This window comes from Lissotriton vulgaris, chromosome 6 (assembly GCF_964263255.1).
Source record: "Lissotriton vulgaris chromosome 6, aLisVul1.2, whole genome shotgun sequence".
In the NCBI taxonomy this organism is placed as follows: domain Eukaryota; kingdom Metazoa; phylum Chordata; class Amphibia; order Caudata; family Salamandridae; genus Lissotriton; species Lissotriton vulgaris.
The window spans coordinates 1,034,557,141-1,034,584,303 of NC_141694.1; positions in this window are offsets into that span (position 1 = coordinate 1,034,557,141).

Consider the following 27,163-nt stretch of genomic DNA (forward strand, 5'->3'; position numbering starts at 1 on the left):
GGAAGCAGTAGTCAAAATGGCTGTGTTTCCCTCTCTTCTTTTATATATATTCTTGTACTTAACCAATGAAACGTCAGGAAATAATCGTAGAAAATGAAAGAAACGTTTTAATTGGTTGTAAATTCTCACACTTCATATGTGTTTTGGTCATGTAATTTACCTCAGGATATTTAGACAGGCCTGTAGCCTAAATGTCTCAATGGAATTCCACCAAATTTGGGTAAATTGTAGGGACTGCTATGTAGTAGGGCCTATTCTATATTTTATGAAAGTGTCTCCAGTGTCAGTCAGTCAGAATATCTTTATTCGACTTATTACAAGTCATACAAAGAACATAAAAGAAAAACAATTACTTTACAATGCAATGCATACTGTACATCTATTTACATTTCCCAAAAAGAAGATCCTAATAAACAAACAGGAAAAAAAAAAAAAAAAATTTAAACATGGATAAAATATTTCTATACAGATCTAGCACATAAACATCCTAAAACGACTAAAAAGATTTAAGGTAAGCTTTGGCTGACAGATTTCGCCCGCATTGCGGCTACCAGAAAGTTTGCCATACAAAAAGTAATATGTTAGGTAGGAGTTGTAGAAAGAGCAGGGCTGGTCTTACTTGGACAAAACCAGCTTTTTTCAAAATAGGCAACAAATATTTCTTTCTCTGCTCGTGGTATATACTACAAAACATAACAAAGTGCAAAGTATCCTGCACCGAAAAGTTGTCACAGCAGCACGGTGGGGCCTGCTCAGGCTTCTGCCAAGTCTTAAATGAACCTAGATAAAAATGTATCAAATTGAATCGAAACTTTGTTAATAAAAACCTGTGATATGGGAATGTGACAAAGTTCAGGTAGGGGGCGAGTGAAGATGTACAAACCAGAGGGTTATGTGCCCTTACTGCAGGTTTCAGCAATTCGAGATCCTCCCTCCGTGCTTCCTGCCTATCCCTAAATAACTTTTTGATGTTTACTATATCCTGTCTCCTAATATTTTCCGGAGATGAAAAAAGATCTGGGCGACCCAGATCTGCAAGGGTTTTCGCTACGTATGCCAACCATGGGATACTGGTGTGTTTATCCAAGGATAAGACATCGTGCAAAATCTTGTGGTTCAGAGGTAGGTCATCATTTGTCCACAATTTCAGCCACAAAGTTAACGGAGCAAGGCTCAGGGTGTCAGACAGATAAGGCAAACCCACCTCCTTATGGATAGAATACGTTGGGGTGGATTGCGGGACTGAGAGCAGAAATCTAACGAATCTATTTTCTGCTCTCTGAATTAGATCGGGATTTACGTATCCCCACAGTTGGGAACCATAAGCCGCTATGGCTACTGGTCTGCTCTTGTAGATTTTCAAGAGAGCTTGCATGGGCCTAGCCCCTAGCTTCCCAGCAAAGCCCAATACCGCTGAGGAAGATCTTATTACCGCCAATCTTTTTGCTCTTATCTGAGGGCCCCAAGTTCCTTTCTGGTCAAATATAACCCCCAGATATGGAAATGTGGACACGTTGGTGACAGGGACTCCCCTGCAAAAAAATGTTTTGTGTCTTTTTTTGTTACATTCACGCCCCATTACCATCGTGTGTGATTTAGAGGCGTTGACCTTGAGGTCCAGCGTCTCCATGAAGCTACCAAAAGCGTCCAGGAGATGCTGTAGGCCTACCCCAGTGCGGGCTATCAGCACTGCATCGTCCGCATACAGGAGTGCTGGGATTTTAACGTCTCCTGCATGCGGAACGTCGGCTGCCTGTCCCCGCAGGTGACTGCCCAACCCGTTGATATAGATGGTGAATAATACAGGGGCTAAAATACAGCCTTGCCGCACCCCCTTTAGGGATTTAAACAGGGGGGTGCGTCTACCATCATTTGTGACTCGGACAGCTGCAAAAAGCTCCTGGTGCAGTTTAGCCATAAACACAACCAAAGACTCATCAATGCCCATCTCCAACAGTAACTGCCACAATTTCGACCTATTCACCAGATCAAAGGCAGAGGAGAGGTCCATAAATGCAAGAAACATGGAACCCTCCTTTGCCACTGTATATTTAGAAATTAGTAGATGTAAGTTTATACATTGTTCGATTGTCCCCTTTCTTTCTCTGAATCCATATTGTAATTCAGACAGCCCTCCACGGCTCTCAACGTTGTCATTAAGTCTAGCTAGAAGGACTCTGCCTAGTATTTTTACCGTTGAGTCCAAAAGAGATATGGGCCTATAGGAGGCGGGATCATCTCGCTGTCCTTTGTTTTTATAGATAGGGACTATGGTGGATGTGGACCAAGAACTAGGTGCATGGTTATTGGCTGCATTAAACACTTTCGACAAAACCACCGACCACAATTTAGGAGAGTGCATAAAGAAATCAGTGGGAACGCCGTCAGGGCCGGGTGCTTTATGTCTTGTTGTGGCCATCAAAGCTTTTTCTACTTCTTCGGGGTTAAAGATCATCGGATGTGCCACTAAAGCAGGTACTGAGGCATCTGCAGATCCTTTGGACCCACCCTCGTATACATTTTTGAAGTGGTTTAGCCATTTGTCGTCGGTGATCACACAGTCCATAGGAGCATTATTGTCATCAGAGAATAAGGGTTGTCTAATAATCTCCCAGAATCTCCTACTGTCCTTCAGTACTGCAGCTGAGAGGAGATTTTCCCATGCCTCGCGTTTAAGGGATTCTTTGCGATTCTTAATGGCAACCTTATAGCATTTCCTTAATCTAACAATGTCGTCCCCGGCCCTGGGAGAGGTTTTTAACGCTGTCAACAATGCTCTGTGGGCTTTTGAACAAGCAGAATCAAACCAACGTTTTGTTCCAGAAAATCCTTTTTTTGGTTTGACTAAAAGGTCCTTGGCCACCTGGCCACAAATTTCCTCAAAAGCCTCTATTATTTCTTTACCTTGCGCACCCGGTTTTTGACAGATGGCCACTTTGTCCTTTATTTTTGGGAAATTTATTTCATAGAAATTATCCGGGATCACTTTAGCCCATTTCAGTCGTCTGTCTTGGTCACAGGGTTTCAGGGGGTGTGCTGGTTTAAGTGCTCTTGGCGGTGCTCCCATCTGGCCACCCCAGGCCACTTCAAGTAATACAGGGTTGTGGTCACTGTAGGGTGTTATGACTGTACAATAAACCATAGACCGATTTAGGATACCTTGTGAAACAAAGATATAGTCTATCACTGAGCCATAGTGACTGCCAGTGAAGGTTGGCGCCCTAACGCCCTTATCGGGTTCATATAAGTCATGGTTTGCTAATAGTTCTTCTAACTCGAGCCCCTCTGTAGAGTGTTCAAAGTGGGGACCCCGAGGGGCCTCCTCGCCCACCTCAGTTACATTGTCACCTCTTCCCAAACAACCCAAGTTACATAAATGAATGTTAAAATCTCCTAATAGGATAAACTCATAAACTAAATAGATATTCTGAGACACTTTATTTAAAATGCTATCTAGGTTGGCGACATTACTCCCACTGTGTTCGCTGTTCGTGGAGTTGTAAAAGTTGATATATATCGTCCTGCAGTTGTTACTAGTCGTCCTTTCAACCATTAGGATGTTTACAGAATCGGTATTTATCTGCCTATAAGTGCCCTTCAGGTCTAGGGAAAACAAAATGGCCAAACCACCTTTGGCTCTGCCCATGCGGCTAGGAACGGCAGGAATAGAGAAACAAGTGAATCCATCCCACCAGAAGTTAGCCGATGTGTCCCACGTTTCTTGCAGGGCAATTATATGTTGCTTAGAAATAAAGCTCACACATGCTTTGTCCTGTCGTTTTGCATTTGAGCCAGCGATGTTCCAAGTTATAATTTTACAGGTGTTGGTAGGTAGCCTCAACTCTTTTTCCCCCAACAGACACCCCTCAGCTAAGCTTGAGTATCTGACCGCCTCGTTCTGAACTACCTCCGGGGCGCTCTGTGTTGGAACGGTATTCAGGGTTGACACTATGCAACCCTCCCCCTGGTATGATAGCCCAGGGTTGTCCAATGAGACATAACTCTCAGTTGTTTCATAAAATGTAGGCAGGCGGAGATCATCATCAGTGAAACACTGGCTATGATTTATTTGGGGTATAAATATGGACTCACTTGCTCGGACATTGTAAGGTTTAAGTCAATCGCAGTTGTTTAGATCCGATAAGGGGGCATACCTATTCCCCATTCCGCCCCCCCAATCAAAAGGAGTAGCTACCTGACCTTGACCCATAGCTGCGATGTTCCACATAGGTAAAGGGGTATTTGGGCGTAACGGAAAGTGGTCGTTTCTCACCCGTGGTATAAACCTATTGATTCGCCCAATGGGATCTTGGCCCATCCAACCCGGGCCCCAACCATTGGCGGCAGGGTCTGGTGGCATGTGAGGCCAAAAATTTGACTCATGCGCATGGTTAGGTCTTCTGTACTCAAAGTTAAATATAGGCCCAGGGCGCTCGTTGGGGAATCTATGTCTAAAACCACCTTCCCAATTTTGGGCATTATGCGCTCTCCTAACTCTGGGGGAGTTAGAAAAAGTAAGGAGCTGAGCCTCACTAAAGAAGAATTTTAAGGTGAGCGGGATTATAGAGCCACTCCGCCTTTGGGGTGGAAAGATGTTGTTCAGAATTTTTGGGAGGACTTCTGTGTTAGCAAAATTTATAATCACACAGTCCCCCTTAAATTTTTTAGGTTTAGACCCAATCCAAGGTACCCTCCTGGTCATAACAATATCCCTTGCTAAGCTATCCATCCCTTGGGGGGCCATGGTCATGTTAGTGGTAAGCCAATGAAGTGCTTTATCCTTCAAGTCCTGTATCGATTCTATTTTATTTTGTACTAAAGCTGGGACATTTGCTAGTACTAACACAACTGGGGAGGCTTCCAAAATGAATTGGGCTGATACATCCTCATGTGTTGCCCCAATTATGTCACCTGATGTTGATGTCGACGCGGCTCCGCCTGCTAAGTCCTGACTAGGAGCCGTTAATGAAGTTGAATCTACTGCTAGGGGCCCCTCTGGCAGTGTGGGCTGTGGGGCACTCTCATTTGGTGGAGCCTCTACGGCTCCCGATGTCAATTTTGTGACAAGGGCAGATAAATTGGCCACCTCTACCACCAGATTACTTTGTGCTCCCCCCGCCTTCTTAACCTCCGAAGTTAATTTGTCCAGTTTCCCAATCAAGGGCTTGATGATTGTCCTAATTTTTATATCAACCATATCTTGAATCCGGTTAAAAAGTTCATCGTCTATGATGCGTTTGGATTCTGCTTCAGCATCGAAGTCAATTTGTTGCCCTTCACGTCTTAGGGGTGGTGTAGCTGCCTTTCTCCTGCCTTGTTGTGTCCCCCCTCTCTTTGAATGAGATTTTCTACAGGTTCTCACTGGCCGTGAAACGGGCTGCCCCGGTGATGGTGCTTCCTCAATGGAAAATGACTGGTGATTTTGCTCCGAGGCATTGCTGTAATTGGCCGACGAATTAACCAAAACATGGGGATCTTCTACATCACTGGCCAAGTCTTGTGAGATATGAACTAGGCTATTTGACTGGGGAAACTCTGGCGGTGTGGTCAGCAACTCTGGAGCTGTTGCCCTTGAGGGCGGACTTTCTAACGGCAATACTGGAGATTGGCTCAAGCCTAGCGATTGCCTCCTCTCATTGTTGATCTTACTAACTTTTTGAACCACATATGAGAACATTGTATTGAGGGGCTCCGTCGCAGCAGGTGCGGGCTTTTTCCTTACCATAATGCCTACCACTTGAAACGGCCGAACCAGATGACCAGAGTATGTGTCAGGATCGACAGGCAAATGGCAGATGGCCTGGGAGTAATGAGGATTATTAATATTCTGTACCTTATTATTCCCAAACAGTGAACCTCAGGGGGGTGGCCTCGCCTCGCCTTCTCGTGCCTCTGAGGGCCACAGAGGGCCCGCCCTTTGCCCGGGCTTTGCCCCGGGCGTCCCGTGTAGCGGGGGCAGCCGTTTCTTATGTAGTGATGAGGTGCTTGGGGGCGGGGCAAGCAGGGAGAGCGTCCAGGTGCAGGTGATGGCAAAACAGGGACTCCTGGGAAATGGAGTCCCTGTCCCTCACCTGGCGCTCGCAGCCCTGAAGGAGTGTTCCTCTCCCGCCCTCCGGTGCAGGGTGTCTCCAGCGATGGTCCTTCTCCTCCTCGGTTGGACACCAGCAACACCGTCGATGCGGGACCCGCGCAGCGGGTACCGCGAGGTGCAGCGTGGACAGAGGACAGCTTGGTAGCAGGCACGTTGCAGGGATTAGGCAGTGAGCTCCCTGATCAGCAGTACACAGGTAAGGCGTTTCCCAGTGTTTTTTTTGTAAATTGCTTTCCCACCTTTTTTTATGGAGCGCTTACAGGTGCGCGCTCCGTTACGCGCACCGGCAGCGTTACGGGAGTCCTCCATTTTGTGTTTCGGTACAATCGAGACACAAGATGGAGGGTAAACAATGTTCGGTATGGGTAGAAGGGGGCACGGTAGAGACTTCTTGACCCTCTAGGTTTTCTGAGGGGGGCTTTGGAGGCTCAAAAACGTTAAAAAAAAAAATTCTTTAATTTTCCACGGGGGAAGCGCCTGGTACGCGCACCGGTAAACGTACCGGAAAGTGTACTTTGGTGAAAAATAGTGAAAAAAGTTAGAAAAAGATAAACGTTTTGAATGATCAGAGGTAGGGTAGCTCTGAAAAGAGCTTTTGGGTTCTGTGGTTGATTTAGGTACCTACAAGTAGGTTCCAATGCACATTCTTAAATTCAGGAGGAATATTCTATTCCCTTCATCTGAGAAGTGCACACCATCTCCTCTGTAGATGTCTTGCATGTTGTAACGCAAGTTATTATTGTATATTGAACCCATTTCATAGTCTCTCATGTAAGCAGAAACAGATTTATTCACATGTTTCCTTGCTTTCTCAAATTGTGGACAAAATTGGTTGGACCAGTTCCATTTCTGTCTTTGGCATATATTGGAATATACCAAGGCAGTTTGTGGAAAAAGTGTCATTAATTGATCAAAGGTGTCCTTTAAGAGCATTTCCAGACCAACCCCAGTCATAGTGCCTAAATCATTTCCACCACAGTGCACTATTAAGAGGTTAGGGTTTGGCAGATGCAAAAAGGTTTTCACCAATGGTATCAATTGGTGACATTTTAATCCTCTCTGGCCAATCCACTTGATTTCCACATTTGATAAATCAAGGTTGTGAAAATGTCTGCTATCTGCATACCTTTGAGCCCAGTGGATGTAGCTGTGTCCAAGGATCCAGACTGAAAACATGATGAGAGAAGGTTCTGATGCAGTCAGATGATGTGTGGGAATGAAATGGCAGTTGGAACAGTAGGAGTTTACAAAAAATAATTGTGGAGTTTCACTGCTTTTGAATCACAAGCAATGATTGGTGGATTCAGATAGTTGAAAACTTAAAGTTAGGGTGCATGGTTGTGTTGTGTTAAAGAAGCAATTTGAATGGTTAAAAAAAAGTCACTAAAAGCTAAAATACCCTGGATAGGCTGGTGTATTGAGAGGTCAAACATCCTTGCTGAGTTAATTTGCAACATTGTACAATAAACTTTTGAACCTGAGAGTTCAGTTAGGAGGGAGTTGCTATGGTAACAGATAGAAAGATCTGAGAGGGGGAAGGGTGTTGGTTTGAAAATAGTGAGGGAAAACTTTTGATTGGTTGAATTAAGGCATATGTGTACAAAGTTAGAGATTTTCTATGCCAGTCTTGGTTTCAGTGTATTGAGTGCACACTTTTTGCTCTGCTAAAGAGAAATTGGTGTGTGTGTCTGACACTGTTTTCAATCTCCCAAAGCATTTGTAAAGGTAAGTAATGATTTATTTAATTTAGATAGAGACTTGTTTGCTCTATGGAGAATATTTAGAAGCAGATAGTTATGTTTTAGAAGTCAAATGGTATGCTAGTATATAAGTCCTGTGTTGTGTTTCTTATATGTTATTGAAAAAACGATTTTGGGTGAAAATGAATGTTATTTGCATTTGGCCCTTTTTTATGATTGCCTTGTGCAGCTGATGCATCACTTTAAACATGGGTAATAAGTGACGCACTAGTGGCGCAAGGCCTTCATAAATAAGGCTCTGACTTTGTTTGCTGTTGATTTGTTTTTGGATTTTTGATAATGCTTGATATCAACATTTGAAAGATAAAGGATTTGTATTTGGGGAAACAGTGGCGTTTCAAAAGTGATATTCTGTGCTTGTACATAGGTTGTGCGCAGTATTTTTTAAATGTTATTCAAAAAACGATTTTGGGTGCAAATGAATGGTATTTGCATTTGGCCCTTATTTATGATTGCCTTATGCAACTGGTGCATCACTTTATACATGGGAAATAAGTGACACTCTTGTGGTGCAAGACCTTCATAAATAAGGCCCTGACTTTGTTTGCTGATATTGAGTGGTTGTACATAGGTTCTGCGCAGTGTTTCTTACATGTTATTCAAAAATCGATTTTTGGGTGCAATTGATTGGTATTTGCATTTGGCCCTTTTTTATGATTGCCTTGTGCAGCTGATGCATCACTTTAAACATGGGTAATAAGTGACGCCCTGGTGGCGCAAGGCTTTCATAAATAAGGCTCTGACTTTGTTTGCTGTTGATTTGATTTTGGATTTCTGATAATGCTTGATATCAACATTTGAAAGATAAAGGATTTGTATTTGGGGAAACAGTGACGTTTTAAAAGTGATATTCTGTGCTTGTACATAGGTTGTGCGCAGTATTTTTTAAATGTTATTCAAAAAACGATTTTGGGTGCAAATGAATGGTATTAGCATTTGGACCTTTTTATGATTGCCTTATGCAACTGGTGCATCACTTTATACATGGGAAATAAGTGATACTCTTGTGGCGCAAGACCTTCATAAATAAGGCCCTGACTTTGTTTGCTGATATTGAGTGGTTGTACATAGGTTCTGCGCAGTGTTTCTTACATGTTATTCAAAAAACGATTTTTGGGTGCAATTGATTGGTATTTGCATTTGGCCCTTTTTTATGATTGCCTTGTGCAACTGGTGCATCACTTCATACATGGGAAATAAGTGACACTCTTGTGGCGCAAGACCTTCATAAATAAGGCCCTGACTTTGTTTGCTGATATTGAGTGGTTGTACATAGGTTCTGCGCAGTGTTTCTTACATGTTATTCAAAAATCGATTTTTGGGTGCAATTGATTGGTATTTGCATTTGGCCCTTTTTTATGATTGCCTTGTGCAGCTGATGCATCACTTTAAACATGGGTAATAAGTGACGCACTGGTGGCGCAAGGCCTTCATAAATAAGGCTCTGACTTTGTTTGCTGTTGATTTGTTTTTGGATTTTTGATAATGCTTGATATCAACATTTGAAAGATAAAGGATTTGTATTTGGGGAAACAGTGACGTTTCAAAAGTGATATTCTGTGCTTGTACATAGGTTGTGCGCAGTGTTTCTTACATGTTATTCAAAAATCGATTTTTGGGTGCAATTGATTGGTATTTGCATTTGGCCCTTTTTTATGATTGTCTTGTGCAACTGGTGCATCACTTCGTACATGGGAAATAAGTGACACTCTTGTGGCGCAAGACCTTCATAAATAAGGCCCTGACTTTGTTTGCTGATATTGAGTGGTTGTACATAGGTTCTGCGCAGTGTTTCTTACATGTTATTCAAAAATCGATTTTTGGGTGCAATTGATTGGTATTTGCATTTGGCCCTTTTTTATGATTGCCTTGTGCAGCTGATGCATCACTTTAAACATGGGTAATAAGTGACGCACTGGTGGCGCAAGGCCTTCATAAATAAGGCTCTGTCTTTGTTTGCTGTTGATTTGTTTTTGGATTTTTGATAATGCTTGATATCAACATTTGAAAGATAAAGGATTTGTATTTGGGGAAACAGTGACGTTTCAAAAGTGATATTCTGTGCTTGTACATAGGTTGTGCGCAGTGTTTCTTACATGTTATTCAAAAATCGATTTTTGGGTGCAATTGATTCGTATTTGCATTTGGCCCTTTTTTATGATTGCCTTGTGCAACTGGTGCATCACTTTATACATGGGAAATAAGTGACACTCTTGTGGCGCAAGACCTTCATAAATAAGGCCCTGACTTTGTTTGCTGATATTGAGTGGTTGTACATAGGTTCTGCGCAGTGTTTCTTACATGTTATTCAAAAATCGATTTTTGGGTGCAATTGATTGGTATTTGCATTTGCCCCTTTTTTATGATTGCCTTGTGCAGCTGATGCATCACTTTAAACATGGGTAATAAGTGTCGCACTGGTGGCGCAAGGCCTTCATAAATAAGGCTCTGACTTTGTTTGCTGTTGATTTGTTTTTGGATTTTTGATAATGCTTGATATCAACATTTGAAAGATAAAGGATTTGTATTTGGGGAAACAGTGACGTTTCAAAAGTGATATTCTGTGCTTGTACATAGGTTGTGCGCAGTATTTTTTAAATGTTATTCAAAAAACGATTTTGGGTGCAAATGAATGGTATTTGCATTTGGACCTTTTTATGATTGCCTTATGCAACTGGTGCATCACTTTATACATGGGAAATAAGTGACACTCTTGTGGTGCAAGACCTTCATTAATAAGGCCCTGACTTTGTTTGCTGATATTGAGTGGTTGTACATAGGTTCTGTGCAGGGTTTCTTTCATGTTATTCAAAAATCGATTTTTGGGTGCAATTGATTGGTATTTGCATTTGGCCCTTTTTTATGATTGCCTTGTGCAGCTGATGCATTACTTTAAACATGGGTAATAAGTGACGCACTGGTGGCGCAAGGCCTTTATAAATAAAGCCCTGAGTTGCTATTGTATAAACTTAAATATGTTGCAATTTATTGTTTATATTGTTTGCTTTTTAACATTACTTTGTTGTTAGCTAATAGTGGTCTTTCATGTGTTTTTTTAACAGAACAACAGATTCAAATCAACTTCTGAAAAGCAAGCAAAAATGCCTTCAAGGCAAAGAATTATCAAAAATACCATACGGAAAAGGAGAACATCAACAACAGAGTTTATGGAATCCTCTACAACAACTACTTCAAAAAACACCAGAAAAGCTTCTGGTAAGCCAATTAAGTATTTTCTTCGCAACATATGTCGTAGAAAAATAAAATGATATTGCTAATGTGAATATTCAGAAAAAGTCAACAAATCTAAAAAGGAAGGAGAGGCCCACAAAAAATGTCTCGATTGGAGCAGGAGAGAAGAGAATGGATAGCAATAGAAGGGTAAATCTTTTTAGGGACATTCGTAGGCGAATGTTTCGCAATAGGGTAGTTTTAAATTTGCTAAAAAATGAGAAGAAAAGTAAACTGAGAGCTGCTTTTTACAAGAAAAAGAAAAGTGTAGAGAAGATTGTTGATCAGGCTTTTGAAGTTAAGAAAAAATTATTTATTTTAATAATCAATAGAATTAGGATACTTAATAAGGCAATTGATGTTTTCAAATCGAACAGTAGATGGAAAAGAATTATTAATCGGAGTAATTTTTGTGAAGTATTTTCTGGTGAATGGATGCATAGTTCAAGTTCTGAGCCTTTTTTCAATGAGGAGAGTTACTTTCAGGAAAATGATTTGGTGCATGCAGTTGACACCAGTGGTCGAGCATATGAGGTGAAAGACGGTTGTGTGATGGAAAAAGAGAAACTTGTATCTAGAGATGCAGAAGAGGTGTTAGCTGATGAAGTTTTAGGGAGACGTACTAAGGGTCCAGTGTACACATGGAAATGCAGTAGTATTTGTAGTGTGCGACAGGAATCAATCGATTTGCTTCGAAATTTCTTACGTACATATAGTAAGAAAAGTCTCAAACAAAAAATGAAGATCTTGCAAGAGTTAGATCCTTGCAGAGTGAGAGAAAGCACAGGTTTGCATGGGCATTCACTAGCTTGTCTTTCTAGAAAAGTTTGTCGGAGTGTTTTTCATGATTTTAGGATGTTAGCAGTGCATCATAATAACGTGAGGAAATTAGTGAGAAAGTTGTATTATGCAAAAAGTCCAGCACTTAAGCTTAAACAGTTAAACAGGGCTCTTTTGCATGGATCTGAAGTGGATGTGAAGACTATTTGTGAAGAAATTGAGTTTTGTTATTTTGGTAACAAAGAGGACAGTGTAGAAATAGATATAGTAATGGATGGTAATGCAGAAGATAATGGACAGATTTCAAGTATAGAAAAGTTTGATGAGGAAATTATCAAGTTTAAGGTGAAATCAAGTGAAAGGCCTAATTTAACTTGTGTGTGTTGTCAACGGACTCATTATAAGATTCAGACTAGGTTAGTTGATTTATATGCAAAAAGTGAATTGGAAAATAATAGTGAATGGAAGGATTTTTTAAGCTATTTGTTGGTGGAGAATTCTTTTGATTTGAGTTTGGATCAGTGTATTTGTAATTATTGTTTAAATAAATTAAATGAAAATAAAATGCCTGCTAGAGCAGTTTATAATAATCTTCAGTTGATAGATATTCCTTCTGAATTGATGGATCTAAATACTTATGAATCTATTTTGATTCAATGTGTCCATCCTTTTCAGGCTATTGTACGCATGGAGCCTAAGACAGGGAAATTGCCTCCATCAGATTTACTGAGAGGATTAAAGGGAAGAGTTGTTTATTTGCCTCTAGATGTAAAGAAAAATATTGATACAATTGGTGTAGAAAGAGTAGAAGAAGATCCTTTAGTTATTTTAGTTAATGGGGTTCCAACAAAGAGTAAGAAAATCTGGCAAGATTTAGTGGATGTTAAAAAAGTCAAAAAGGCAACGTTGTATTTGGTCAAAAACAATGAGTACTATAAAGATGTAAGTGTTGGAGCAGAGGAAACAACTATAGAAGAAGATAGTGATTCTTCAGTTGGTCAAATTGAAAAAGTTGATGTGTCTAGAAGTGAAGAAATATATGAACATTATACTGTTCATCCTTTGCATTCCAAAGAAGTAATGGGAAATGCAATTGACTTGTTTCAAATGAAAGCAGCAAAAGGAAGTCCCATTAGTGTATGGGAAGAAAGTTTGGAAGCTTGTTGTTTTCCACAATTATTTCCAACAGGTTGTGGTGGACGATATGATGATCGACCAGTTCAAATTCCTGCAGCTGAATACCGGACTCTAAGATTATATGCTGAAGATCCAAGGTTTCGTCAATGCATTCCATATTTGTTTCATCTACTGTTTGAAAGTGATTTGTCTGGGCTTTCTTATGCAGTTAATCATATATTAAAAAGTGGAGCTCATTTGCAAAATGTTTGTGCAAGAGACTTTATGGAGAAAGTTAATCTGCAAGACAGTATTTTGGAATCTCAGCTAATCAATCTCATGGCATGGCAACGTGGAACCAACGAGTATTGGTTTCGTCGTCATGAAGAATTGAAATGTATGCTAAGAAACTTAGGAACTCCTACATGGTTCCTCACTCTTAGCTGTGCTGAGTATGCATGGGACGATTTACTTCAATTTCTACGAGAGGCAAATGGAAACATACCAAATATAGAATTCAAAACACCAGGAGAACTTTGTTCTTTAGATCCAGTGAATGTTTGCAGATATTTTAATCATAGATTTGAAGCTATGATGTCTTTTATTACCAACAAAAAAAATCCTCCCCTTGGAGAGGTTTTGGATTTCTTTTGGAGGAAGGAATATCAAGCGAGAGGTGCTCCTCATATACATATGTTGTTGTGGATTAAAGATGCACCCAAATTTGGATCAGATTCAGATGAAACAGTGATGAGTTTCATTGAAGAGTATTCAACATGTGCTGTTCCAAAATCTACTGAAGAAAACAATTTAAGGCAACAAGTTTTACGTTTTCAATCTCATCGTTGTGGAAAGTACTGTCGTCGAAAATTTAAAAACAAGGAAAAGTACTACATGAAATGTCGTTTTGCGTTTCCTCGACCAGTGATTTCTAAGGGAAGAGTAAATAATTTGATGTCATCTCTACGACATACAGTGACGAGGAAATCTCCCAAAAATACATACAATTTGAAAAGAAATGAAGAATCTAAGTACATCAACGATTACAACCCAGTGATTTTGTCCATGTGGAATGCTAACATGGATATTCAGTTCGTTGCTGACAACTGTATTGCTGTGGCTCGATATGTGACATCTTACATCACAAAAAAAGAAAAGACAGAACTGAAGGAAATGTGGGAGGACATTTCACATGAAAAGAGTCTAAGCAAGAAATTATACAGTTTCAGTCTGAAGATGTTGTCGCATCGAGAAATTGGAGCATATGAATGTTCTGATCGGTTATCATCAGCAAGTCTCTATGCCAAATCAAGAACAATCATTTGGGTGAGTCTAGGTCTTGCTGCAACACGAAACTGAGTTTTGAAATCTGTACAAGAAATTGAATATTTGGCGGAGAAAGAACCAAACAGTACAGATATTTTGAAGACAAATATGTTGATACATACTATCCAAATAGAAGTACTCACCTTGAGAACACTTGTTTATATGAAGTTCTTCAAAACTACAGTTATAAGAGGAACATCACAGAAGATATCAATAATGGAAAATATGCACTCATTGGCTATGTAGGATGTCTAGTGAAGCAGAAAAAAGGCCATTTGATTAATCATCGAAAATTGAGTTGTGAAGTCCCAGACAAAAGAGAATTTTACTATTTAGCTCTTTTGCAACTCTTTAAGCCATGGCGTACAGAAGAGGAACTACTTGGAGATTTTCTCTGTTATGAAGACTCTTTGAATGCAACTAAGGATACCATAGAATGTCCTATTTTTCAAAATTATCTGCAAATGTTGAATGAAAAAATGGAGCAAGAAACCACAATTGCTGAAGAGATAGCTAGAGACAGTTCTCAAGATAGTCAGAGTTCTACTTCATTGAGCCAGGATCCACTAGGAGGACCAATTATCCAAAATGAAGCTGCCACTGCCATGGATGAGGTGGAAAGAGCTATGGAACAAGCTCAAGAGGATGGAGTTAACTTAGAAGATTTGGTAAAGCAACTAAACATTGAGCAGAAAAAGATATATGATGAAGTCACAGAGCAGATTGAACATGGATTCAGACATGAGAAAAAAGAGTGCTCATGTATATCATTTGACTCTGTCCGACTATACGTAAGTGGAGAAGCGGGGACAGGAAAAAGTTTTCTAATTAAAGCCATTGCAAGTTATCTGCAGAAAAGGACTGATTCACCACTCTCTTGTGTTGTAACTGCTCCAACTGGTCTGGCAGCACATAACATTAAAGGGATTACTCTACATCGTTTACTGATGCTGCCAGTTGAACATGATAATAAATTGCATTACAACAAGTTATCTGGAGATGCGTGTTCTGAAGTTTCAAGAGTCTTGAAGAAAATGAAACTTCTTATCATTGATGAAGTAAGCATGGTCTCAAATCTAATGCTTGCTTTTGTGCACTTGAGAATGCAAGAAATTCTTAAAACAGAGTATGATGTGTTATTTGGAGGAAAACACATTATTGTTTTTGGAGATCTATTGCAGTTGACTCCAGTAAAAGGACAACCAGTGTTTAAAATGCTCACACATGAAGATACCAGGAAGTCCCTTGGAAGCATTGGAAACGTTAATATATGGCTAAATTTTAAATATGCTGAACTGCTTCAAAATATGCGACAGGCCAAGGATGAAGATTATAAAAATATTCTACAAGATGTAAGAATTGGAAAAGTGACTGAGCTTGGGAAAAAAGCTTTGCATAGTCGATTAATTTCAAATTTGTATCCAAATGAAAACATTCTTCCAGAGAATATTTTTAAAAAAATGACTGAGAAGAAATCTGGGATATGTTTGATGCCAACTCTGCAAGAATGTTCCATCTTCAACAACAAAATGTTAGAGTTAGAAAATGAAGAGATTGTGAAACTGGAAGCAATAGATAAAATAGAGCATATGGGTGCAACAATTGTTTTGTCTGAAAATTTGAAAACTAAATTGGATTCATTGGAGAAAAGTATTTCAAAAACAGCTGGTTTTGAAAAGACTCTGAATGTCTGTTTAAATTGTCGTATCATTTTGAGAAGGAATTTAAATGTTGAAAGAGGTCTGGTAAATGGAGCAATGGGTTATGTTGTTGATTTTGTGAATTACAGAAATAGAGATGGAATTGAATTTTTAAAAATAAAATTTGATGGCATTGAACAAGTTCAACAAATAAGTCGTGGTTCTGCTAGATTTTTACTTGTAAAAGACTTATATGTTCACCGAAAACAGTTTCCTGTTTGTTTGGCGTATGCGGTAACAATTCATAAATCTCAAGGTTTAAGTGTAGATGGTGCTTTGGTGAACATTGGAAGATCTGTGTTTAAAGAGGGTATGGCATATGTGGCATTATCACGAGTCAGAACTTTATCAGGATTGTACTTGATTGCGTGTGATGAGACAAAGATTTCTGCAGATCTAGATTGTGTTAAAGAATACAATAGGTTAAGAAGAGAGTATGCTCCACGTTTGCCTCAATATCCTCTGTTTGAAAAACGTGTGGTAGGCCGAAAAAGAAGAAATGAGAATAATTGCAGTGAGGTAGTAGCAAAAAAACAAAAAGTAGAGAAAACTGTAATTGAAAACAGGAAGAAAAAGATTTGTGGAGAAAATGTTGTTGGATTTCAGTTTGAAAATAGTTCTGGTGTCAACTGCTATGCTAATGTAGTGATTAATGTTGTTTTTTTTCTTAAAAGTTTACAAGAACAGATTATTGAAAATCGGGATCAAAGATTGTGTGGTTTATTGAATTCTGTGTTTGAGAAATGTAGCAGTGTTACAGCACAAATAGAAAGTGTAACAGAAATTCGAAATATTTTAGATATGTGTTCTGGTCAAGATAAATTTTCACAGAACATTCTGCAGGATTGTCAGGAATTTTTAATGTATATGTTTGGTGTTTTGGAAGATGAAGGTGTAGATGTAGATAATCTTTTCAGCCTTTCTTATTAATGGCAGCATGACTGCCACAATTGTAGTTTATCAAGTACTACTAGAATAGACACTGAAAGATTTATATATTTGACTTTACCAGACTGTAAATCAGTGTCTTTTAAAAATCTAGTTAAAGCAGCAGATCATAATATGGTGTGTACCCAATGTAACTGTACAATGCTGTCCACAATATTTATACAAAGTTATGGGCAGTATATCATTTTAGTTTTCCAACGATGTAGACCTTATGGAACTAAATTGACAACTTCTATCAAGAATTTTGTAGCTTCTCAGTTATCAATTTCAGGAAGAACCTTTACAACTGAAGCTATTATTTATCATGATGGTTCTTCGACAACCTCAGGACATTATACATGCTAATTAAAATCTGAAAATGGATGGAGTTACTGCAATGATTCTCATTTAACTTATAAACAACGTTTGCCTTATGACTCTACAAATTCTTATCTAGTGTTTTTAAAACCAAAGTTTTAGTAAAGGGAATTGGCCTTTGAAGACGGGAATAGATAATAAAAGTTAGTTAGTTAGTTAGTTAATCTAATATTTTAAATTATTTATCTCATGTAGATACTTTAAGTGGATCTCAAAGTAAAAAATACTGATATATCTGACACAAATTGGCCGTGAGGAAAGTGTAAGGTATGATGTTCTTAGATCTTTTTTCATAGGAAGTCGATGAAATGGAAGTTACAGAGCACAGCAGACTTTTTTACCACCAAAAGGACCTTCACTATCTTCTATTTGGCCTCACGGAAAAGTAAGTGAATCAAAGATTATTGTACATATATGAGATGTATGTTTGAATGGGTTTTTTTAAACACAATCTTTTAGATTGTGTTTTTTTTTCCCGCTGTTATATGATGAAGACTTTGAACTCACTAATTTAAGTGAAATTCAATATATTCTGAGAACAGCAAAAATAAATAATGTAACATATTGTAGAAGTTATTGTGTAGTTTGCATTATGTAATTTATATTGTGTTCACATTGTCTCACACTCATTTTCTTTTTCACCCTTATTTACCTCTCTTTACTAATTTACACTCTTTTTTCATCGCTGTTTCTTTACTGCACTTCATTCACAACTTCTCAATCTAATAGGAACTGTCTGTATTTCCTCTGTTCCTTCCACCACTTTTTATCTTTTTCATATTCTCTCAGTATCACTGCTTTAGTTTCCTTACCCTCTCTTTCTTTTTCTCCATTTTGTTTTCTTTCGCACTCATTTTACTGTAGTTCACTTAGTTCTTCCTTTTGTCTTTCTGTGTACTTACTCTCTCACTCCTGTTTTATCCATCGTTCTATAATAACTTCATTCCTTTCATCCCTTCACTCTGTGACTTTACTACACTCACTCTCAATCATCTTCTATTCCTCTTTTTTATTTATAGTTTCTCAATCAGACTTCTCTCCTTTTCACTCATTTTTCTTTTATTTTCTTATCTTTACTGATTTTGATTTGATATCTTACATTCTTTTAGTATCTTATTTATCTTTAGGAATTTGTTTTCTTTCTATTTCTTTTTCCTTTTTTTTCTCTTTCTACATTACTTTCTTTCTGTTTTTGTATCCTTCACTATTGCTTCATTTCTTAGTAAACTTGTGTAGATTTTTAAACCTCTTGAATTGTTTCTTCTATTTTATTATATATTTTTAAGTAATTATAACGTGTTTTTTCTTTTATCTTTCACAGATACAAGTTTGCATTGATTATATGGTAAGTGTGTTTACAAAATGTTTTTTGTTATCACCTTTGGTTTTATTTTCACTATTTTTCTCTCACCCTACCTCACCCCTGTTTCCTTACTTTGCTTCCCTCACTTATTCTTTTCTTCCATGTTTACTTCCTACCACATTCAACTTCTTTCAGTACCTCTGCCTATGCACACTCCTTCACTTACCTTTTTAACTGGTTCACTTAGTCCCTTTGTGACACTCCTTCTTTTATATGGCTGAGATACCCGCCACCCCCTCTCAACACAATCCCCAAATGAGGGAAACCGGAAACAGTTCTTGAAGTTTTTGGAAGTGGGAGGGAGTGACCCTCCCGGCCGTATTTATTAAAACAAAAAATTAAAACATTTAAACATTAATGTACAATTTCATACCACATTGCGATGTTTGGCTAACCTTAACAGATTCTCTAATACAGAGGTTCTCCTAGCCGAACTAACATCCTACAAAACATTTACTTGAAATATTGAAATTGTACATCCTAACGTTTAAGGGCCAACGGCAAGGTCGTAACCGGTGTCAAGATCCCTAACCAGACATACCCCCCCCACTTGGGAGGGGCGACAGCACTGAGGCGTACTCACGTGCAACTACTACCAATTTCCCTTGACTTGACGGGGGCACTTATCAACTCGACGCCAGTTAAAGGTCGTTCGAAGACTCGTGTGAGGTATCTAGAAGGTATCGTAGACCTCCCCCCAACCCCACACAACTTACCGCATCTGCCGTCGCAGATGTCACTGGCCCCGGGAAATTCCCTAGGAGGGGGCTGTAACCCCTCCTACACAGGAAGGGGCCTTGACCGCCTTTCCTCTTCTTTCGGCGACCCATCCTTAGAAGGGACCGCCTCCCCGTTGAGGGGCCAAAGGCCACCTCCCCCGAGCGCTCCCATCCGTGTTGGGTGACGCCCACTCATAGGGATCTTCCAATTAGTGCTCACCGATCATGACCTTACCGCCTACCGCCTGACCGAAATAAATACGACAAATGCTAACTAAACGAAACTACATTGGCCACTATGACCGAAAAACGCTTGTTTATAAATGGACCTTGAATCCGAAGTTCTCTAATCACAAACTTGTAAAATTAGACCAATCTTTATTACACATTAAATATCAACATAACACCAAAACAACCTGAAAACGAAATAGAATAACTGATCAACTTTATTAAAACAACTAGCTGTCCTCAGGGGCTGGTGGGTGGGTCAAAATTGGCTCTTCGTTCCGTCTCGAGCTCACGTGCAGCGAGGAGGTGCAGCTTCAGAGCACAGGAACAAGAGGATGTCTTCTGGACTTGCGTCTCTTTTTATCCATCTTCAGGGCGGGCGTAAACCCGCCCCTGCCTGCCCCGAGGGCGTGGCCGGCTGCGTCAGTGTCTAGGCCAGCCCACTCTAGGGCGGGAAAAAGCGCGCCCCGGCTACGCCGCTTCGGGCATACCAGCCGAGACACGCCTCCCGCCCAAAATGGCTTCCCGGGGGGATCGAGGCACTCTGCCATACGTTCGGGGGGACCGAGTGGTCGCCCCTTTCCATATGGCTGAGATACCCGCCACCCCCTCTCAACACAATCCCCAAATGAGGGAAACCGGAAACAGTTCTTGAAGTTTTTGGAAGTGGGAGGGAGTGACCCTCCCGGCCGTATTTATTAAAACAAAAAATTAAAACATTTAAACATTAATGTACAATTTCATACCACATTGCGATGTTTGGCTAACCTTAACAGATTCTCTAATACAGAGGTTCTCCTAGCCGAACTAACATCCTACAAAACATTTACTTGAAATATTGAAATTGTACATCCTAACGTTTAAGGGCCAACGGCAAGGTCGTAACCGGTGTCAAGATCCCTAACCAGACATACCCCCCCCACTTGGGAGGGGCGACAGCACTGAGGCGTACTCACGTGCAACTACTACCAATTTCCCTTGACTTGACGGGGGCACTTATCAACTCGACGCCAGTTAAAGGTCGTTCGAAGACTCGTGTGAGGTATCTAGAAGGTATCGTAGACCTCCCCCCAACCCCACACAACTTACCGCATCTGCCGTCGCAGATGTCACTGGCCCCGGGAAATTCCCTAGGAGGGGGCTGTAACCCCTCCTACACAGGAAGGGGCCTTGACCGCCTTTCCTCTTCTTTCGGCGACCCATCCTTAGAAGGGACCGCCTCCCCGTTGAGGGGCCAAAGGCCACCTCCCCCGAGCGCTCCCATCCGTGTTGGGTGACGCCCACTCATAGGGATCTTCCAATTAGTGCTCACCGATCATGACCTTACCGCCACAGGCCGGATAGTTGACCGGCTATCCGGACCCCCCACAAAACTCCTACCTAAAGGTCATGTTTCAAAGATTTTAACCATGCTAAGAAGTCTCTTAAGAGTAACTCATTCCCCACCCAAGACAAATGCACACCATCCCCCGAATACATACTGTCATCATTAATACAGCTATGAGAAATAGAATGCAATGTCCTGGAACGGAACAACCTACTCACTTTATTGTTAAGCTTTCTAACAGAATGATTCAAAGCAGGTATAGAGATAGCCCCCCGCCACACCCTTCGTGGAATCAAATGGGACCATGCAATCGTGCACCCTGGAACTCTCCTCGCCAACCAACTTACAGTGGAAAGCATTGCCTCCAGGAGTAGTCGTCTACCGATGGTGACCAAATCATTGCCCCCAACATGCACTATAACTATTGACGGCGGTGACCTTGTCCGCCCTAACAAACCCTCGAAAAATGATTGAAACTGGTCAATACAGAGACCGCCCCTTCCGTAGAAGGACATCCTGTACCCGTATTCCCCAGCTACGTGAATCATGTCACCTGCTTTGAATACGTCTGCGGCACGCCTCACGTATGAGTGGCCCACGACCCACACCTCCTTTTTCACAGTCGGTGATGTCTGACCGCTGGCCCGGTGTAGGGTCGACTGCATAGTCCGCCCCGCCTCGTAGGCTTGCGAAACTGAAAACCAAACAAAAACAAGAAGCGTGAGTACATTATTACAGCTTCACAACATGTGCAACCGCACGTATCTCTTATAACAATTGGAGGACCAACGCCCCACTTGTTTCACTTGCTCAACATTAAGACCCCTGGCTGTAGCTTCCGTAGCAGCCCCTATCCGAAAGGAATGGGTCCCAAACTCGCCCGGGTTAAAGCCCGCAGCGGCAATTGACATCGCAAGCACCCGCTGAAACTGAAATTTCGTCAGTGGGGTGGCGTCCGCGTGTCTTAACAAAGTCCCCCCCCATGATGCCACCCTTCGTGCTAGGTAATCCTCTAAACACTTTACCGGACATATGGAGGACCCAGGAATCCTGCGTATGATGACGCAGTCACCCATCCCATCTTGGTCAGTCTTGGACCTTACAAAGGAGACAGTCATTGTTTCTCCCCTGATCTGAACGTGTTCTTGGCACAAACCCCCCGCCACATCCAGTTTGTTCCTTGCAACTAGTTCGCTTACCCGCATTGCTCCGTGAAATGCTAGCGTAAAAGCGGCTCGGAACAGCACCGCCTCAAACTGAGATGAACATGTGGCAGGGAGTGTCGCCAACAACTGGGACAATCTATCCAAACCTATCGGGCGCCTTTCATCTACTCTGCGACCCTCAAGGCGTTGCCACCCACGCAGCGCTTTCTGTACAACGAAAGACGCTGTTGGGTCCTGGATAGCGTGTGCTCTGGCAACAAAGGAAATGGCAGCACGATGCCTCTGGGCCGTAGCCACCGATTTCCCAGCCCTCCGTAAGGACATCAGGAAATTCACTACCCATTCCTCGTGACCCCAAAGTCGCTCTTTATCACTCCCCAAAAAGGCTAAATAGGCCCGAAACGCCCCTTCATATGCCTTCCTCGTCCTTGGTGCTAGACTCTCTCCCACGAGGTGACGAAGTTCGGGGCACCGAGAGACCAGAGAGCTTCGGGAAAGGGTGCCGGCTCTGGGTCCGCTGAGGGAAGGAAACCCGAAAAAGCCTGCATTTGAAAACGAGACAGTGCGTCAGCCGCCTGATTCATCACCCCTGGAACGTGTTTTGCTCTGAATAGCACGTTCAATTGCATACACAGTAAAACAATTTCCTTAAGCAGTCTTAAAATCAGTTTACAATGTGCTGCCTGACTATTGATGCACTCGACCACGGTCATATTGTCAGACCAAAATATGACAGAGTGATCTTTGAACCCATCGGGCCATGCTCTCAAGGCCACCAAGATGGGAAACAGTTCGAGGAAAGCAATATTACTCGTCAGACCATTCTCATGCCACCATGTCGGCCATCTTTGTGCCGACCATTTCGTGCCGAAGATGGCGCCAAAACCTATGCTTCCTGCCGAATCTGTCCATAGCCCCAGCTCTTCAGAAGACACGGCTGGTTCATTCCAGACGATTCTACCATTGAAATCCGCCAAGAATGCTAACCAAATACGCATGTCCTGGCGGATCTCGGCCGATAGTCTCGTGCGATGATGGGCTTCTTTAAGGCCGACCATCGCTTGGGCAATTGAACGGGAAAAGGGGCGGGCCATTGGTATTACCCTCAAGGCAAAATTCAACTGTCCCACCACCTGCTGTAATTGTTGCAGCGTAACTTTCGAAGCATTTATACACATTTGCAGCGCAGCCCTGAACTTCAACACCTTCTCGGCTGGCAAACGGAAACACCCCTCAATGGAGTCCAACTCGATCCCCAGAAACTCGAGGCAAGTCGTAGGACCCACTGTTTTACCCGGCGCCAATGGCACACCAAACTGCTTCATCAACACACAAAATTCGGCCAAGGCCCGGCCACATTCCAGACCCCCGGCTGCCCCAAGAAACAGGAAATCATCAAGGTAGTGCATTACATCTTGGAAACCCGTTCTCTTTGTGAAGACCCATTGTAGAAAACTACTGAATTTCTCGAAATAAGCACAGGATATAGAACACCCCATTGGCATACACCTATCCATGTAATAACAACCCTGAAACATGAAACCTAGGAGACGCTGGTCGTCTGGGTGTACCGGGAGCAATCGGAACGCTGACTCGATATCTGACTTCGCCATCAGCGCCCCGGGCCCCAGGCGATTCAAAATGGCTACGGCCTCATCGAAGGATGCGTACCGCACCGAACACACTTCTGGATCGATTGCCTCATTTACGGAAAGACCTCGTGGAGCTGATAAATTATGAATCAGTCGGAACTCACCAGGGTCTTTCTTGGGGACTACCCCTAAGGGAGAACAAACAAAATTCTGGACCGGGGGTACACTAAACGGGCCGGCGACCCGACCTCGAGTCACCTCTTTCCGGATCTTATCCTGTACTACGGTTGTATGCTGCAGGACGGAAAGTTGATTTTTACACTTATCCACACCCTGAAAGTCCCCTACCGGGATGCGGAAACCATACGAAAAACCGTTCCGCAGCACCCCAGCAGAAGTACGATCCGGGTAATCACTGAGCCAAGGAATCATCGCCAGGGTATCAATCGGAGTGGGTAAAGGCGCCCCTCGGACTATATTAGACCTGTTTGGCACCTCCTCTCCCCCCGTTATCACCCGTTCTGGCTCTGCACGAGGCCTCAGGATGGGACGACCCACAACCACTACATTCATGTTTGAATTTACACGATCCCTGCGGTCTCGTACATTTACCTCTGTTGTAATTAAAGCAGAAACCCTTTCTTCCAGTATTGCCGGTAGGTTTCGAGTGATCGTCGGCACCCGTACTTGAACGAAAGGGGGTCCCCCCATACTGCCGGGAGGATTCACCAACATTACTTCCAACCAACGGCATTTTCAACATTCCTGACTCCTTCATTTTATCCCAAGTCAAGGCATCATAACAATCCCAGGTTAAACTTTTATTATGCTCCTTTTCTTTTCTGAACATATTATCGTAACAAAACCAATGATTACCCTGGTGCGATGTCGAATACCCCATGATTCGTGATTGATAGATTGGGAACTCGGAAAGCAACTCCGGTCTACGTTCCCCCAAGATTGATGTAAAGATTCCCCAGGCATTGCCCCAATTGCCAATATTCTCATTCACTTTAAAGGCGGCCATTTTTGCGCGCCAAACACTCGGATGCATGAGATCCTTCTGACTCTTTACATGCTCTACCTCATAATGGTCAACAAGCAATGAAAAAATATTCACATACTCCCCCGCCCAAATCTTTTCCTTAATTGCCAAAGGAACATGTTGCCCCAACTTTTCTCTCCGAGAGGGTGTTGACTCATCCCTCGCGATCGGCAATGGCCGCTTACCTGCACCTGACGCTGCCTCTGTGGTCGCAATCGTCCCTGGTGTCTTGTCCCCTACTGCAGCCGGCACGGGCACCTTGGCTGCTTCACGTTTCTCACGCAATTGCTTTATCAGCGCCTGCGCCTCGACAGCCGTGGCGCCCTCGTTACCTTTACCCAACCACGCTGCCAATTGTGCTGCCAGCTCGGGCGGCATATCATCCTCGGACACGGGGGTGACCACAACGGAAATCGGATTCCCCTCCTCCGGCACGGGAGTTGGAGCCTCGAGCGGGGCACTGGGACCGGGGATGTCTTCACCCGCTGCCCCCCTCCTGGGCCTCTTGTTTTTCCCTCCCGGGGCTGCTCCCGCCAAAGGACGTTTTGGACCCTTTTCCTCATTCTTGTCCACCCGCTTCTTTAGCTCGGACATCTCCTTCATGAGAACACGCAGCATCTGGTCGGTAGTCATGCGCTTTCCCACCTTCTTCGGCATTCTCCAACAAAGTAACTGAAAAACAAACAAGAACGATTAAAACGCTCAAAATTGGCTCTTCGTTCCGTCTCGAGCTCACGTGCAGCGAGGAGGTGCAGCTTCAGAGCACAGGAACAAGAGGATGTCTTCTGGACTTGCGTCTCTTTTTATCCATCTTCAGGGCGGGCGTAAACCCGCCCCTGCCTGCCCCGAGGGCGTGGCCGGCTGCGTCAGTGTCTAGGCCAGCCCACTCTAGGGCGGGAAAAAGCGCGCCCCGGCTACGCCGCTTCGGGCATACCAGCCGAGACGCGCCTCCCGCCCAAAATGGCTTCCCGGGGGGATCGAGGCACTCTGCCATACGTTCGGGGGGACCGAGTGGTCGCCCCTTTCCACTCTCTCTCTTCTTTCTCTCTATTATTCCCCATGTCTTACCCTTATTCACTTACATATACCCTCTTTCACCCCTCTTTACTTATATTTACTGCTATTTACTTTCCCTCCGTCACTACTATTCCTTTCCTCTGATTCCGTCACTACCTGTCATTCCCATACTTAACTGTCCTTCCTTTTACTTTCATCATCCATTTATATTCTCCCAGAACCTCTGCTTTAGTCTTCTTCCTATTTCTTCTCTTCTTTTGCTCCCTTATTCATTTTTCTTTTCTCACTTACTTCCTTTTACACTTTTTCTCTGTCTTACTATCTATTACACAGTCCCTCTGTGTTCCTCCCTTTAGCTCTCTTTCTCTTAACACCACTCTCTCTGTCCCCATTCCTTATGGTCACTCCTTCATTATTTTTTTTCTTCTTTTTTTTTGTTGGTGCGCTGACGGTGCGCGCACCGGGGCGTTCATCGGTACGCGCACCGGGAGCGCTCTAGAGTCAAATATTTAAAAAAAAGTAAAATACTATTTTAAAATAAAAATATTATCTTAATATACATTATAGTGTTCATTTTTAGAAAAACATACCTTTCTCAGCTAAAGACAATTGTGAAAAAATAAGCTTAGAAATTCACTAAAAAGTACATAGGTATGAAGCCCTACAAAAAGTTAAAAATTAGCATTAAAAAAACCTATGAAATTCACTGAAAAAACCATAGGTTTCACACCAGTTATAGTTAGGAATTAGCATTTAAAAAACCTATGAAATTCACTGAAAAAACCATAGGTTTCACACCAGTTATAGTTAGGAATTAGCAATTAAAAAACCTATTAAATTCACTGAAAAAACCATAGGTTTCACACCAGTTATAGTTAGCTGGAAATTTTACTCGCATAAAACCAATGAAATTCCCACGTTATAGTTAGTCGGACTCACTATAACTTGCCCGTGCAATGCACTGCTGATTACATCACATATTACATCACTCATGACATGGTCAGTGACATCACTCATGACATCACTGATAACACCATCCTTGTGACACAGTGACAGACCTCCTCTCAGTATAATGTAACCCTTGAAACACATATTCAAAAATAGAAACTAACATTTTCAAAAAAGTGGATATACCCATACCAGTTACAACAACCAATTCAGTAATTTCACCATCTATATACAAATTCACACATTCACCAACAGTTTTATATATTCACTCATGCATATACTCACTCATCATATGTAGTGATACCCCTATTCATCCTGTTACACACCGACAGTCATCAAAAAGTTACTCACACATATACTCACACATGCAAATAAACTAATAAACATCCATTTATTTGCATATACAGATTTACACACACTACCACCTTACTTCTAAGGAAACTTAAATC